Source organism: Amblyraja radiata, chromosome 20 (genome assembly GCF_010909765.2).
Source record: "Amblyraja radiata isolate CabotCenter1 chromosome 20, sAmbRad1.1.pri, whole genome shotgun sequence".
Classification (NCBI taxonomy): Eukaryota; Metazoa; Chordata; class Chondrichthyes; order Rajiformes; family Rajidae; genus Amblyraja; species Amblyraja radiata.
In genome coordinates this window covers 11,491,580-11,509,524 of record NC_045975.1, presented here as the reverse complement: position 1 = coordinate 11,509,524, position 17,945 = coordinate 11,491,580, and the positions used below count along the sequence as shown (strand labels likewise).

Here is a 17,945-nt window from a genome sequence, read left to right as displayed (position 1 = left end):
TCGACATTGCAATTGTTTAATGTGGGGACACGACACTCAGTTCATGAATTTGCCTCAAGATAGACAGTAAATTAACGCTAGATCATCAATTATTTATTTTGAAGATTGCTCTGTGTTGATCGGCCAAATAAACACACACTGAGTGTTCAATAACGGTCCCCAATTATGCTGGAACTTGTACCTGCAGTAAATCTTCATCCAGCTCACCGATTTGACTGCAATTCCAGATTCGCACTGCATAAAATAGTAAGATTAAACGAGAATTTACCAGTTTGAAGTTTGATCTGTATTTTATGAGGAGTTACGATGAGGGATTACGTGAAGAACCCGCTCAGTGCGCAGGCACGGCATACTTCCAAGCAGCGGTGTGGAATCACAGATAGACACAGTTATTTTGAAGTAAACATAGTAAAGATAAGGAGACATCAATTTATTAGTTTGATCCATATAATGAGGGTGGGAGCGGAGGGCACGTAATCCCTCATCGTAACTCCTCATAAAATACAGATCAAACTTCAAACTGGTAAGTTCTCGTTTAATCTTACTATTTTACTTCGGAGTCACGTGAGTGACTACGTGAAGATTTCAAAGCTCTGTGATTTCAAACCGTGTAACAGTTTCATTTCACTCACTGCCGAAGTTCTTGAGGGAGGAAGTGTTATCGTAATGAACCAATGAGTCTATTTGTAGAAAAACACAATGGTATTTTTTAAACAATAACAACAAAGAATTAAGTTGCTCCCCTGGGCTTAAATTAAATATTTGCAGTTCGTAAATCTTTACTGCAAATAAACCAGGTTTTGCCAACGGCTTATTATAAAATTTCTGAACGGTCTTTTCCCTTCCCACCATCCTGCTGTAGCCAGGATGTGGTCTATAGGCATGTCCATTCTTTAGCCGTCGACATGGATGCTGCCCTGGTGGAATAAAATTTGTACATGTTAGTGTTTATCCCAGCAGTTTCTGGCACCTGCTTGAGCCATCTCGCAATGGTTTGGCTCGTACCCCACCATAAGGTTTTTGTGACTGACCCACAAGGCTTTTCATCTCCCTCGAATATTCTGGTTGTGTCTATGTAGGATAGTAGGTAGGTCATGGCACATAACCGTGGTTCTGGTGGGTAAGCCACGACTGGATTAGGTGTTCCTGGTCTGCTCTGTTTGACCAGTCGCTGGATAACGACAGATCTGGTCTGGAGCTATGATCATGTTGTCCAGTCGCAATAGGTGTAGTGACTGGACCCTCTGAGCGGATACAAGTGCCATCAACCTAAGCGATTTTAGTGTAGCTTGCTCGAGGCCGGGGGATCTGGCTGGTGGCCATTCCCTGAGATATGTCAGGACCACACTGATATCCCAAATATGGGTATACCTGGGCTTAGGGCTTGATATTGTAAATGCCCTTCATCAGTTTTACCACCAGTGGATGGGATCCCATCGCCTGTTGTCCTGCCGCTGGTTTGAGATAAGCAGAAAGAGCACTCTGCGCTGTGTTGATGGCACTGTAGTTGATCCCTACATCGTGGTGTAGATGGCCAGGAACTCCAGTATGGTGGTGGCTGTAGCTGTTGCGTATGTTGTCCATGTTTCCTGGCAGTACTTCTCCCTTTTTTGATGCTGGTTAAGTACTGCCTCTTGGTGGATGTTCGAAGGGATGCCGACATGGTGGTGATGGTTTGTTTGGACAATCCCAGTTCCAGGTAAGGTCTGTTCAAACTTGCAACCCTGGCGTTTAATTTTCTCATGGCATGGGTGTTTAGCTTACCTGGTAGGTAAGTAGCTGATAGCCAAATATGTCTTTCGACATACCATTGCCAAATCATGTTGACCAATTTGTCGCATGATAATGATTTTATGCCACCCATATGGTTAATATAAGCCATCACCGTAGTATTTATCAATTTGTAACCGAACATGCAAGTGCTGCATATTAGATACATATGCTTTTAAACCATAAAAGGCGCCCAACATCTCTAGATAGTTAATGCCCAGTGTAAGTAGTAATGATGACTCTAGTTTAGTCCATCTACCACTTGTGCTGGATATGGAGTTAGTCGCTCCCCAGCCTTGAGCACTGGCATCTGTTTGAATAACTAAAGTAGGGTTAGTGATAAAGATAGGGCTGAAACTATGCCAAACGTTTTCTGCCCACCACTGTAGCTCTGATATTGCTTCAGTGGGTAAGTTCATGACACGATCATAGTGACCTGTATGTCGTTTTATTGCCCGTACCTTTGCTCTCTGTAAACATTTTTGATAGTGCAAAGGTCCGAATTGTGTAGCCGGAAATGCTGCTACCATTTCCCCAATTACTCTTGCTACTTGTCGAATAGTTGGTCGCTCGTTGACCATTAATTTGTTGCATGATTATGCTAATTCAACCATTTTTGCCTTTGGCAAGGTAACAGTCATATGGACTGAGTTAATTGTGAAGCCCAGGTAGTCCATGATAGTGGATGGCTTCAACTTAGATTTATCTGGATGTAGGACGAACCCCATAGTTTCGAGGAGCTGTTTTGTAGCTGATACTGCTGCCACAGCCAATTCCATCGTTTTCCCTACTATGAGAATATCCTCCAGATATGCCATGACAATATGTTTTTGTTTTCTTAGTATTGCCATGGCTGGGTTCAATATTTTGGTGAATAATCTTGGGCTGAAGTTCGCCCATAGGGCAATGCTTTGTACCATCCAGATAAATTGTAGGTATCTGCGATGATCCTTGTATATGGGTACTAGATAGTAAGCATCTTTAAGATAAATGCTTGCCATGAAGTGTCCTTTGGAATTCAGTTGTTTGGCAGTAACATATGTCTCCATTTTGAAATGTATATACTTAACAAATTTGTTTAGTGATGTTAAGTCAATGATGATGCGACAGACACCATCTTTTTTGGTTTTAGTGAATATATTCGATACAATTTCCAAAGGTTCATGTTTGGTCTTTTCGATGACCCCCTTTGTGATAAGTCTCACCAGTTCAGCTTGTCCCTCACGTTTCTCTTTGACGGAGGGAGAAATACCCTTTGGGGCCATTGTTGAACTGGCGGCGTTTTTTTCTGACATGAATTGTATTTTATATCCTGTAATGTTGTTGAGTATATACTTGTCACTCGTGACCATACCCCATGCTTCTTTAAACAAGTGTAATCTCCCCCCTGTTAATAAAGCACCCTTATTCTCTATATGCTGGTAGGGACCAGACCCACCTACCTCCATGGTTATTGGCGATTCTGTTTCTTCATTTTCCTGAAGATTTTGTTCCGACGTGCTGGCGATGTTGGGGGGAGGCGCATTTTCCAGAGGGTCCGCTGCGGGCCCTGATCTGAAAGATCTTTGGGGATAATGTGCGGACCCCAAGCGTTCACCAGTCCCATATTGTGGACGTCGACTGGTGGATGCCGTGGGGTGCTGCCGCTTGGGTATCGGAGGTCTTGGTTTGCTCGTCCCGGGGCCTGCCCTCATTAGACCGAAGGTTTTTGATGCTTCCTGCATCTCCTTCAGTTTTTATTGAAATCTTTCCCAAATGGCAGCGCGTCCGTCTCCGCAGCTGGGGCTTTACACAAGCCAGCAAATTTGGGATTGAGGGCAGGTCTTATGTTTCCCTCCGGAGATTGTTGATCTCAAATTGTGTGGTACACATTAATGCCAGCACATCCTGCTGGCAGGTATCCATCTCCGTGGTCTCCACGGAACGAGCAAAGGCTGTGATGGCTGACGTCAGGAGCCTTAGGATCCGCTGTAGCTTGAGTTCTTGGGTCTGGATGTGTGACCCACATGCCCCCAGATTTGGCTGTTGACACTTTTTACTTTGAGGGACTCACCGTTTTCTGGTGCTGTGTTGTTTCAGCACCTCAGCGAGCACCTTTTCCAGTAATGGTTGATGCTGGCCGCCATTCTTGGTTCCAGCGGTGCTCCAGCCCGTGGGGTTGCTACAAGCGGTCCATCACACCCAACAGCTCTTCATGTTCCTGCACCCCTGGCATACTCCCGAATTCGTCCGCCTGCCCCTGTTCCAGACCAGCCCAGCCCTGGTCACCAATGCTAGCCTCCAGTAATGAGGGAGCAGAGGGCAGTGCATGAGGCACTGTGGAGGGGGTGCCTGACCTCCCTCCGCGAGAGCGCTCTTTCTGCGCATCTCGCTGGAGCTGCTCCAATTGCTGTTGGATGCAGCTCAGGCGGCTGTCTCTCCTCCATTTAGGTGGAGTCATGTCCCCGTCCGACGAATCGGACGCCACCGGCCGGATGCCTGTTCGGATGGCTAGACATCCAGCCCGCAGTTCAGGCACTAGCGGGACTGGGCTCGGCGCGGTGATGGGGATAGCGGGGCGACCGGTAATTGTTCCTACCGCCTGTTGCTGCCCCCCTTGCAATGGAACGCTCCTCCGCTGGAGTCGAGCGGGGGACAGGTTCTTCTGGAGCTTTTGTGCCTTGTGTAGCGAGAGCGCCCCTCAAGCAGCGTGTCTCGCAGGCACTTGCTCCGTGAGCCGCTCCAGCGGCTCAGGCGGCTCTCTCTCCCCCCGTGCGGGTGGAGAGACGTCCCGTCCGACATCGGGAACACCTGCCGGATGCCTCTCGAGTGGCTATGCGTCCAGCCCGCTGCTTCAGGTACTAGCGGGCTGGCCTCGGCACGGTGTCGGGGAATTACGGAGCACCGGGTAACGCTCCTACCGCCTGTTGCTGCCCCCCTCCCCAACGGGAAAACGGGGGACAGTTTTGTTCCAGAGCCTTTTTCTCTGCCTGTAAAAAACACAAGCAGAAAAAGGCTCACCTGTAAAAGAAAACCCGACCTCAGGGTACTCACCTGACGGTCCGGTTCATCCTGTAACGGGACAGCCTAGCTCCCGTTGCAAGCCGCTGTTGCACTGCTGGCGTAATGCCGCGCCTGCGCACTGAGCGGGTTCTTCACGTAGTCACTCACGTGACTCCGAAGTAAAATTAGTGCCGGTGCCTTGGCACTGGCGTGTGGAGGCAGTTAACGGGTTGTAAACCAAATTTCAAATATATAAAAATATACTATCACTCGTGGTTAGCAGTGTGTGTTGTGTATCTGAGCTGAGCGTTGAGATTGTGGGTGCTTTTATTTATATAACTGGAAGTTCTCCTCCAATCCACACACCACCATGACTTGGAAATATGTCGTTGTTCCTTCACTGATTAGTTTAGTTTAGTGTAGAGATACAGCGTGGCCCTTTGGTCCGCGCCGACCAGCGATCCCCGCACACCAACATCATCCTACACACACTAGAGACAATTTCAAATTACACCAAGGCAATTAATCCTACAAACCTGTACTTTTTTTGGTGTGTTGGAGGAAACCGGAGAAAACGCACGCCGGTCACGGGGAGAACATGCAAACTCCATACAGACAGCAGCTGGAGTCAGGATCAAACCCGGGTCTCCGGCGTTGCAAGGCACCACTGTGCCACCCTCAGTGGCACTCTGACTAAGTTTAGAAGAATGGGGGGGGGGGGGGGGGTCTTATAGAAACATATTAAATTATAAAAGGACTGGACAAGCCAGATGCAGGTCTGAAGAAGGGTTTCGGCCCGAAACGTTGCCTATTTCTTTCGCTCCATAGATGCTGCTGCACCCGCTGAGTTTCTCCAGCTTTTTTGTGTACCCCAGATTAAATCACCGGATGGATTTAAGAGAGAGTTAGATAGAGCTCTAGGGGCTAGTGGAATCAAGGGATATGGGGAGAAGGCAGGCACGAGTTATTGATTGGGGACGATCAGCCATGATCACAATGAATGACGGTGCTAGCTCCGAATGGCCTCCTCCTGCACCTATTTTCTATGTTTCTATGTAAGATGGATGTCACCCCGAAAGCATCAAGCTCCACTCCAGAAAACAGAGCACAAAGTCAAGGCCGCTGCTACGTTGAAGCTCTGAGAGAATGTTACTTTGTGGGAACTTGCTGTGTGCAAGTGGCCACATGGTCATGACGTTAGATTTACAGCCCAAAGGTTTCAAAAGCACCATAGACCACTGCTAGAGTCAGACAGCGTGGAAACAGGCCCTTCGGCCCAACTTGCTCACACCAACCAACATGTCCCATCTATACTAGTCCCACCTGCCTTTGTTTGGCTCATATCCCTCTAAAGCTGTCCTATTCATTCATGTCTTGAACTTCAACAGGTGTACAGCAGAGAGCATATTGACGGGTTGCATCACGGTCTGGTTCGGCAACTTGAATGCCCAGGAGCAAAGAGGACTGCAAAAAGTTGTGAACACTGCCCAGTCCATCACTGGCTCTGACCTCCCCACCATCGAGGGGATCAAAAAGGCAGCCAACATCATCAGAGACCCACACCACCCTGGCCACACACTCATTTCATGCCTGCTATCGGGAAGAAGGTACAAGAGCCTGAAAACTGGTACGCCCAGGTTCAGGAACAGCTTCTTCCCTACAGCTATCATGCTATTAAACCCTGTAACCTCAAATGAGCTCTGAACTACATAGACTATTATTGATATTATTGCACTATTATTGTTTGTTTATTTTTTTGTATGTATGTGTGCATGTGTATATATATATATACATATATATATGATCTATATGTGTATTTGTGAGTATGTGTATATATACACACTGAACTTTTCTTCTCTCGTTATAATATTGTTTACAGTGTACTATGTTTACATATTGTGTTGTGCTGCTGCAAGTAAGAATTTCATTGTTCTATCTGGGACATATGACAACAAAACAGTCTTGACTCTCTCTTGACTACCTGTCCAAATGTTTCTTAAATGTTGCGATAGTACCTGCCTGAACTACCTCCTCTGGCAGCTCATTCCATACACCCACCACCCTTTGTGCAATAAAGATACCTAAGATTTTTGCCTCCATCACATTGAGGAGGTGTTTGGTGGACTCACTGTGGTGGATGTTAATTTGTGTTTACTGTCTGTTCTGTTGTTTATTATTGTATGTATGGCTGCAGGTAACGACATTTCGTTCAGACCGTATGGTCTGAATGACAAATAAAGGATCTAATTCTAAAAATTCTAAATACCTCTCGGGTTCGTATTAAATGTTTTCCTCTTATCCTTAAACCCATGTCCCTGGTTTTCAGTTCCCCTACTCTGGGCAAGAGACTGTGAAAAACAGGGACATGGGTACAGCATTTACCCGATCTATTCCTCTCAAGGTTTTGTACACCTCTATAAGATCACCCCTCATCCTCCTGCGCTCCAAGGAATAGTGTCCTAGCCTGCTCAACCTCTCCATATAGCCTAGGCCCTCGGGACCTGGCAATAACGTCGTAAGTAACTCCGTATAACAAGGCTGACGAGAGGGTCTCCCACTGTGCTGGTTTCTCTGTGGAGGGATGTGTGCAAGACAAGAGTGTCGGAAATCACAGATCGTTGGTTGAAAATTCCCCCCCACACACAACTTATCAGGCAGCCAAAGAGCCAAATTAACAATGATGGCCACACAAAAATAGGTGGAAGGGAAAGTTGAAATGAAGACATTGCGATCACAAAAATGGGATGGCAGATAGACTAAGTGAGCGGCTGGAGACGTGGTAAATGGAGTCTAAGAGATTGTAGAGTGTGTGATTGTACACTTCAGTGAGAAGAGTCAATGTCCACAGCGTAGAGTTACACCTGCAATATCCATGCTCCTCACAGATGCTGCCTGACCCGCTGAGTGACTCCAGCATCTTACATCTTTCTTTGGTACTAACCAGCGTCTGCAGTTCCTTATCATTATACTGTTTGTTATAACACCCTCGCGATCCTCCTCTGCGTTCTTTCCAGCTTCATGGCATCTTCCCTGCAGCAGGATGTCCAAAACTGAACACAATACTCTAAAAACAATACATCATCGGAAGGAAATGGTACAGTTGCATAACGCTGACTGGTAACCTGGCAGCTTTCATAGCATTAAAATGTTAACCCAGTTACAAAAGTAGTCGGCACTACTTGATGGCGGATAATCACTATTTTTCTGCCGCAATCTGGAAAATTGCGCACAAATTGCTGTTGAGATTGCATTGGTGGAACTGGAGCTTTAAGTTCCCATCGATATTCATTTGCGGAGATCAAACACAAAATTGTCCATGCATTGCTGTGCCCAGGCAGCAGAGCAGAATGGCAATCATTACTATTTTTTATTTCTGATAAAAAAAGTGTATTTTTGACATATTTAAGACCGATAAACTGGTGAGATTTTATTAATACAGCCAAACGTGAATTTATTGCCATCATTTAATAAGGCCTCCACTTGTGAATGACCTAATTTTAAATCATCAAAATGATTTTGTAAACAAAACTGCAGCCCTTAATATTTCAACGGTTTACTAAGTCAGGTCTTTAAGAACTTAACCATTTGTTAGTGTGAATTGACTGTGAAAGGGTGCGGATACAAGCTGAGGAGCATTTTATGTACGATAGGTTGGGATCACTTCAGGGCAATTTTGTACAGAGGTGGCTGCCCCAGGATGCCTGAGATCCCCGGTTCGATCCTGACCTCGGATGCCGTCTGTGTGGAGTTTGCATGTTCTCCCCGTGACCAGGTGCTCTCCGGTTTCCTCCTTCATCCTACGGATAAGCGGTTAATTGCCCCTAGTGTGTCGGAAGTGAATGGGAAAGTGGGATATCATAGCATCAGTGTGAACAGGTGATCAATAGTCAGCGTGAATCCAATGGACTGAAGAACCTGTTTCTATACTATGTTTAAGAAAGAACTGCAGATGCGGGAAAAATCGAAGGTAGACAAGAAATGCTGGAGAAACTCAGCAGGTGAGGCAGCATCTATGGAGAGAAAGAATTGGCGACGTTTCTGGTCGAGACCCTTCTCTCCATAGTTTCCCCAGCATTTTTTGTCTACCTGTTTCTATACTATATATTTTAATCAAGCCAGCAAAATAGGTTTCTGTTAGAGGATATCGTAGAAGGCATACTAATAGCCCTGTCCCACAGTACGAGTTCATTCCAAGAGCTCTCCCGAGTTTAAAAAAAATCAAACTCGTGGTAAGCACGGAGAATGAACGTAGCGGGTACGTCGGAGCTCGGGGACGTCTCTTAGCGGCTCGTTACGCTAACGGCAGGTACTTGGGAAGACTGGCTAATGGCAGGTAAGCACGGGAAGACTCGTGAAGATTTTTCAACATGTTGAAAAATGTCCATGAGAGCCCCGAGTACCGACGAGTGGCCATTACCGTAAATCTCAGAGTTCGAATCAGGGCAAACGCGGGAGAGCTCTTGGAATGAACTCGTACTGTGGGACAGGGCTTTAACTGGTTGAATCATAGCCTGGTTTGGTAACTCAAATGCCCAGAAATGAATGAGAGAGTGGTGGATGTCACCCCATCTAACAGGGGCACTGACGTCCCCGTTACCGAAGGCTCTCTACGGAAGACCCTGCCTCATCAAGGCAACCAATGCCATCAAAGACCCACACCCATCTAGCTATGCTTTCATCTCATTACTGCATATCAGGCGGAGGGTTCAGGAGCCTGAAAACCGTGACCACTCGGTTCAAGAACAGCTTCTTCCCAGCAACTCTCAGGATCTTGAACATTGCACAACACTAGTCTCAACCTGACCTCAACAGCGGTGATTTACTATGGATTTTATAAGAGAATTAGAGAAGTCAATGTTCATACCGCTGGGGCCCAGCACTTCAACTCCCCCTCCCATTCCCAATCTGGCCTTTCTGCCCTGGGCCTCATCCATTGTCAGTAGAGCTAATGTTGCTTGATGTTTCAATCCCTGGAATAAGTCGGCACTCTTGATATTTGCAGTGGGATTGGAGTGGTGAAAGGTAGGGTAGGTACGTCATTGGGGTCATCAGGTGGGCACCCTCCTTTGTTGACGTTTCATTGATAAGCCCACAACATCTCCAGAGGGCTCAACGGTGATACCTGGCGTCGCAGTTACACCCCCCTCAATTCCATACCCTCCTGTCTTCATCTTGCAGCCCAGTCTCTCGTTTCGATCTAAATCAAATTGCTGCTTTTTTCTGCAGAATTTGATAATGACTTGATTGCTTGTTGGAGGGAGCGACCCCTCACCCTATTTTCTTTAATAGCCTGGTCATAGCTGTAGCAACAAATCCCCTGCATCCCACTTCGACAGGGAAAATCTTGGTCTGCCAGCCATTCTGGGATGCTTCAGTTGCCAGTTCAGAGTACTTGGTCTTTTTCCTCTCATAAGCTTCTTCAACACCATCTTCCCAGGGAACTGTCAATTCCACAACGTATGCCAACTTGGCAGTTGTGGACCACAGGACCATGTCTGGCCAGAGGAGTGAAGCCCAGCGCAAATTGGAGGAACAGCACCTCATATTTCGTTTGGGCAGTCTAACTACACCCCAGCGGTATAAACATTGACATCTCTAATTTTAGACAGCCCTCGCTTTCTCCCTCCTTCCCCTCCCCCTTCTCAGTTCTCCCATAGTCCTACTGTCTCCTCCTACTTCCTTTCTCCCCCCCCCCCACCCCCGACATCAATCTGGTCACTTATTCCTTCTCTCCATAGATGCTGCCTCGCCCCCTGAGTTTCTCCAGCATTTTTTGCCTACTTCAGTTTCACATTGTTATGATCTGGTTATCTAGTATTACAGATTATTAACTTATTTATGATTATTGTGTACTTATTTGTGTGTTACCGTGTTAATGTGCCATTATGGATGAACCATGAGGTCCACTCCCAGCTTGAAGTCCAAGTCTTCAGTGTTCCTGAACAAACCCGAGCAGTACAAGAAATCTACCTACACCCTGTGCAGCGCCAATAAGGATGACAAGAGGGCATTTTGGACCAATCTGGAGTCTTGAGGTACAGACAAAAAATACCCGTAAATAGCCAACATAATCAAAGATTGGTTCCACCTTCGTCAATCCTTCTTCACTAATCTTCACTGTCCTTCCTTCTCAGATTCCAGAACCTACTGCCTTTTGTCCTCAACTTATCTCCTCCCAGACTCTTCATTGTTTCCACCTAACCCACGCCTGCTATCTCCTACGCAACCTCACCTCACCTCATCCACCTATTAGTTTAGTTTAGTTTAGAGGTACAGTGCGGAAACAGGCCCTTCGGCCCACCGGGTCCGTGCCGACCAGCGTTCCCTGCACACCAGCACTATCCTGCACACTAGCGATAGTTTACAATTGTTACTGAAGCCAATTAACCGACAAACTTTCAAGTCTTTGGAATGGAGGGTGGGAGGAAACTGGAGCATTCGGAGAGAACCCACGCGGTCACGGGGAGAACGCACAAACTCCATACAGACAGCACCCGCAGTCAGGATCGAACCTGGGTCCCTGGCGCTGTAAGGCAGCAACTCTACCACTGCGCCACCGTGCCATACCTGTCGTTGCTACCATTTGCCCTCTTCACTCTCCCCCCCTTTATACAGCCGATTTTCCCTTTACTCTTTCAATCCACAAGAAGGGTCCCGACCTGAAACCTTGTCTGTTCATTTTCCTCCACATGATGTAACCTGACCCACTGGGTTCTCTCCTTTATATTCACTCCAGATGTCCTGCACCTGCATCCTCTCAAGCCTTCTTCCTTTAGCTCGCTCATCCCAGACGCACTTCCCTTTCTTTCCCATCAAACAGTTATTAAACATCTCTTCCGCAATCTCACAAAACACTTGGAACATTAACTCTGTTTCTCTCTGCAAAAATGTCAATTGGCACATTGGACATTCCAGGCCCTTTCTGTTTTTATTTCAGATTTCCTGAAAGTTTAGTATTTTGGTGATGTGTCAGTTTCTTTCAGTACTTTCGACTCTAGGGACAATTTACAGAAGCCTATTAACCCACAAACCTGTGTTTGTCCCTACTTTGTGTAGGTTAGTGTTAGTGTGCGGGGATCGCAGGTCGGCACGGACGCGGTGGGCCGAAGGGCCTGTTTCCCCGCTGTATCTCTAAACAAAACTAAGTTAAGCTAAACTAAACTAAACTGCCCCATCTATCATTAATGTTGTATTCTATCAGGTCACCACACAACCACCTCTGTTCTGGATAAGATTCACATCTGGCATTTGTCACCTACTTCACCCATTTTCTAATCGCACCCCTCATCCCTATCCATCCTATAAACCTGCCAGACTTTGCCCCGTCCTTACCTCTTTCCCAGTATTCTTCCCCTTTCCCCATCAGTCTAAAGAAGGATCCCAACCCGAAACATGATCTGCCCATTCCCTCCACAGATGATTCCAGACCCGTTCAGTTCCTTCAGCGCAGTGTCTTCTGCTTGGGCCTTTTCAATCTCGGTGAGATTAGTATATTCCAGCATCACGTTCGGCATAGGCATTGTGGGCTGAAGGGTTCAATGGTTCAATAGCGCTTTACTTGTCATAACTGCAACTGCACGGTAAAATTATTCTTGCAGAAATTATACATGCGGGCACCACCATTTTTGGTGCCATTATTCAATCCAAATTCCAGTCAGGGGTTATGGGGAGAAGGCAGGAGAATGGGCTTAAGAGGGAACGATAGATCACCCGTGATTGAATGGTGGAGTAGACTTAAGATAGACACAAAATGCTGGAGTAACTAGCAGTTCAGGCAAGAAGGAATGGATGACATTTCGGGTTGAGACCCCTCCAGACTAAAGTCAGGGGAAAGGGAAATGAGAGATATAGACGTGATGTAGAGTGATATAGAACAAATGAATGTAAGATATGCCCAAAAAAACCATGATAAAGGAAACAGGCCATTGTTAGCTGTTTGCTAGGTGAGAACGAGAAGTTGGTGCGACTTGATGTGGGAGGGATGGAGAGACAGGGAACACAGGGGTTACTTGAAGTTAGGGAAATCAATATACATGCCGCTGTGCTGTCAGCTGCACAAGCTAAATATGAGATGCTGTTCTTCCAATTTCCATTTTGTTTCACTCTGCCAATGGAGGAGGCCCAGGACAGAAAGGTCAGTGTGGGAATGAGATGGGGAATCTTTTATTGTCACGCTCCAATTAAGATATTCAAATTACCATACAGCCATACTAAAACAGCAACAAGACACACAACTACATAAAAGTTAACATAAACATCCACCACAGTGGGTTCCCCACATTCCTCACTGTGATGGAAGGCAAAAAAGTCCAATCTTCCGCCTCTTTATTCTCCCGCGGTCAGGGCAGTCGAACCATCTGCAGTCGGGGGTGTTCCCAGAGCCGGCGGTCGAAGTTCCCACGTCGGGAACGGCCGAAGATCCTGCGGTCTGGAGCTACCGAAGTCGGTCTCTAACCAGAGACCATGAGGTCCACATTGTTAAAGTCCACAGGCTCCTGTGGCTGGAGCTCCGAGGTAGATCCATGGCAAAGGGAACGCGAGCTCCGCGATAGTAAGTCGTGCAGGGCCCCCGCGGTTGGAGCTCCCGAAGTCGGTCTCCAGCAAAGGCCGCCAACTCCTCGCTGTCAGGCCGCAGTGCGGACGGAGATACGATACGGAAAATAAATCGCATCTCTGTCGAGGTAAGAGATTTAAAAACGTTTTCCCCAACCCCCACCCCGCACATAAAACAAACTAAAGAACACTAAAACACCTACTATTGTGTTATGGTCCTTGATGGGGCTATCACTTATTAACATGAACTAATGATAGCATTGAAAGACACTGAATCTCGGTACATGTGACTATAATAAACCGATAGCAATACCAAGGGGTGGATTTTGTATTTTTGTGGAATTAATGGAATTGCAGCAAGTGTTGGAACAAGTAGCACAGTGGTTTAGTTAATGGACAAAGAGTTGAGAACCCCAGACTCATAATCTGGAATTGTTCAAGTCCCACCACGACAGCTGGTGACTTTAAATTCAGTTAATTAAATAAATCTGGGCTAACGAGGAAGTTCTACAGTTATGATGGCCGTGAAAACTCTGGGTTGTCATAAAACTAAACATCTGGCTCCACTAATGTTCTCTTCGGGAAGGAAATCTGCTGTCTGCTCTGCCTTTTAATTTTTGTATTTCTCAGAATTAGCCACTTCTCCAGAGAGCCAAGATTCATGAGCGTTTTTTGAAATTGTCAGTGTGCAGGCATGGGAACAATGCAATTCATATTTACTGCAGTGTAACATAAAGACAACAGCACACTGATAAATATATATCTTGATTAGTAAGGGTGTCAAAGGTTACGGGGAGAAGGCAAGAGAATGGTGTTGAAAGGGAAAGACAGATCAGCCATGATTGAATGGCAGAGTAGATTCATGAGGTCATAAGTGAAAGGAGAAGAATTAGGTCATTCGGCCCATCAATCTACTCCGCCATTCAATCATGACTGATCTATCTCTTCCTCCTAACCCCATTCTCCTGCCTATGCCCCATAACCCCTGACACCCGTACTAATCAAGAATAGTAAGATTAACGAGAACTACCAGTTTGAAGTTTGATCTGTATTTTATGAGGAGTTACGATGAGGGATTACGTGAAGAACCCGCTCAGTGCGCAGGCGCGGCATACTTCCAAGCAGCGATGTGGAATCACAGATAAACACAGTTATTTGAAGTAAACATAGTAAAGATAAGGAGACATCAATTTATTAGTTTGATCCATATAATGAGGGTGGGAGCGGAGGGCACGTAATCCTCATCGTAACTCCTCATAAAATACAGATCAAACTTCAAACTGGTAAGTTCTCGTTTAATCTTACTATTTTACTTCGGAGTCACGTGAGTGACTACGTGAAGACTTCAAAGCTCTGTGATTTCAAACCGTGTAACAGTTCATACTTCACTCGCTGCCGAAGTCATTCGAGGGAGGAAGTATGTTATCGTAATCAACCATGAATCTGTTTGTAAAAACAATAATGGTGTTATTAACAACAACAAGACCAATTGCTCCCCCGGGCTTAAATTATATATATTTTTTTTGCAGATTCTTTTTTCTGCAAACGATACAGGTTCTGTCAGTGGTTTGTTATAAAAGTTTGGAACGTATACTCCCTAGACCACCCTGCAGTAGCCAGGATGTGGTCCATAGGCTCGTCCATCCTCTTAGTTACTGACGTGGAAGCTGTCCTGGTGGAATAAGATTTTATACACGTTAGTATTACTCCAGCAACTCCAGTACCTGCTTGAGCCACTAGAGATAGTTTAGCTCATCACCCGACCATGAGGTTTCCTGTGGCTGACCCATAAGGCTTTTTTCCTCTCCCTCGGTATTCCTTATTGTGTCGATCTCTAAGTGGGTCATGATACATAAAACGTGGTTCAGGTGGGTATGCCCGGAATTTCATGACTGGACCTGATGTTCCTGGTCTGTTCTGTTTGGCAACCCTTGAATGGACATGTGACACTATCTGGTGTTATAACCATGTTGTCCCATCGCAGTAGACGGGAGAGCTGGCTCTTTGTGTTGATGTAAGGCCACCAGCATGTCCATCTTCAGGGTAGGCTGTTCCAGGGTGAGTGACCTGGCTGGTGATCATCCCCTAAGGTATGTCAGGATTTCACTGACATCCCAATTTGGGTGTACCTATTCTGGGGAATGGATTGATATACCTCTCCTGTATCTGATCACCAGTGAGCGGTACCCAAGTTGAGTAGGCTAACAGAACATGTCCTTCATTGTGGTGAAGACCCTGCCAGGAGCTCCAGTACAGTTTTTTGTTATAGTTGAATGTGTAATTCCTGTTTTGGAAAACAGTGTACCATTTCTTGATGCTCCTCAGGTATGTTCCCTAGGATATGCGACGGAATACTGTCATCAGGTTGATAGTGCTGCTGATCCAAGCACAAGCAATGGTCTTCCCAATTCTGCAATTCTTTTAATGACCATGTCGAGGATCACTGGGAACCATGCTTGTGGACTTGGTCCACTGTAATTTGCGTAGTACCCGACTGATGAAGCCGTAGTACCTATTGAAGAGGTAGAAGGAAAGGAAAACATAGAGATTAGGTTCCCCCCACCCCTCAATACGCGGGAATGTCTCCATTGCCGCTGCCTTGAGATTGGTTTCATGTGACGTAAGTTAGTACGTGGTGATTAATTGGATATAAGGAATCAATATCTGGTGTCCATATTGCTTAGTGATTTCAGCAAATATTTTTGGTTTAAATGTATGTTTACAGTATTTAGCTCACCTGATAGGTGAGTTACTGATGGTCAAATATGTTTGACGACATACGGTTTCCAATTGTTAATAAATTGTCACCTAATATCGATGTTCTCCGCCCAAGTGGTTGGTATATGCCACCACTGATGTTGTTATCTTATAAACGAACATGTAAATTGGTGGATTACTGAGCAAATGCTTCACTAGAATTAAGTAAGTTAATATATAACATGTTTAAGTCAATTCATATTGGCATTAAGTATTACAAGCTCAGTAACACATCAGGACACATAAGATGTTACTCAAAACAGGTGGAAGTGTACAACCATAATCCTTCCTGCCGATAAATTCCATGATAACACTACAGATTAATCCATTTGCCCCCCATATTACAGGTATGGAGATAGTTTTGAACACTAGTATCTCAGCTCATAGGAAAGGTACAAAGTTCAGTAGCTGGTAATGCTGCTATATCCCAATTACTTTGCCACGTAGTTGATTGGTGGTTAATGCACCATGACTGATAGTCTTAATGAATACCAGATAACAACGTTGTGGATGGTCAACGTAAATATCTGGATATATATTTTGTGCACCGTTCCCAGAGGCACTGCAATACGGGTCGATGCGTGGAGTGGACGGAGCAAGCCCCTATTCCATCTCCCTGTTCCAAAATTCAATTTAATATATGGTCCCTAGATAAGGGACGTATCAGATTATTAAACTGATAAGAACAGATACTACACTTGATCTTAGCCAAAGGCCGAGAAGCGATGCAGCTAAAGCTGTATCCAAGGATAGTTTGTCGTTAATATATAGATATGCCATGACGGAATGTTTCTAAGTGTCAGGGCTAGTTGATTCTGGATAACTTTGACTTAATGCCGCAACGCTCATCATGGTTACTCCATCCAGGTAATTGCGGTATATCCGAAACTTATATGAGAAGGTACTGAATAGTGTGCATCTTCAAGGTCGAATGTCTACCTAAAGTATCCTTGGATCCATGGTAGTAGTTACAAAATCCCATGAATGGGTATACCTGGTGAAATACTCAAGTGGTTTATCAACGATGGTGCGACATTTACCATCGTGGGAGGGTAGACCACTTGGGTGCTTGCTGAATTGGTGGCAAGATATTAATTATATTCCCCTTGTATTTATTTTTTTTTTTGGTATATAACTACCAAGAGTGATAGCTTCCTAACCAGGCGTGATTCATCCACCCCTTGTTAGTACAACCCTTAACCTTTATGTGATGGTAGGAACCATACTTATCTGTCTTCATTGTTGTTTTCTTCGCTTTGGTTCCTTGTTCTTGTAGGGACAATGTTGTTTGGGGGGTGGCGCATTTTCCCCTGGGGCCTGCTCTGGGCGTGGCCCAAAATGCTACGGGTTGGCATGCAGGCTCCCGAGCTTTCACCAGTACCATGAGGAAGACGCCCTGGTGGACACGTTGTAGGTACTGCTGTCTGGTTTAGTGTGGTGCTCCATTCCAGACTCTGCCCTCTTGTGCCGAATAGTTTGAACACTTCGTCCAGTTTTTAGGACTGGTTTGGTAAGTGCCAGATAGCAGGATCTGTGCTTGTGAGGTCGGCGTTCTCATAGTCCTGTTAATTTCATAGATTGAGGGCAGGTTTTGTGAGTTCATTTCAGAAGTTATGAGGTATGCCGTTGAACAGTAGGTTAGATTAGATTAGATTCGTTTTATTGTCATTCAGACCTTTCGGTCTGAACGAAATTTTGTTTCCCTGCAGTCATACATATAATTTTTAAAAATGGCAAAAACACACAATCAACACAAATTTAACATCCACCACAGTGAGTTCACCAAACACCTCCTCACTGTGGTGGAAGGCAAAATCTTAAGTCTCTGTCTCTTCCCCCCTTTGTTCTCCCTCTGCGCCGAGGCGACGGTTCAAAACTCCGCG

General features: G+C 45.6%; 1 non-coding gene across 1 annotated transcript; it reads right to left on the bottom strand.

The window, feature by feature from the left end:
* Positions 1-16,599: 16,599 nt before the first annotated feature.
* Positions 16,600-16,789, bottom strand: LOC116984862. The gene has a single exon (XR_004415142.1). It is a non-coding gene; the product is annotated as a U2 spliceosomal RNA (small nuclear RNA).
* Positions 16,790-17,945: the final 1,156 nt, after the last annotated feature.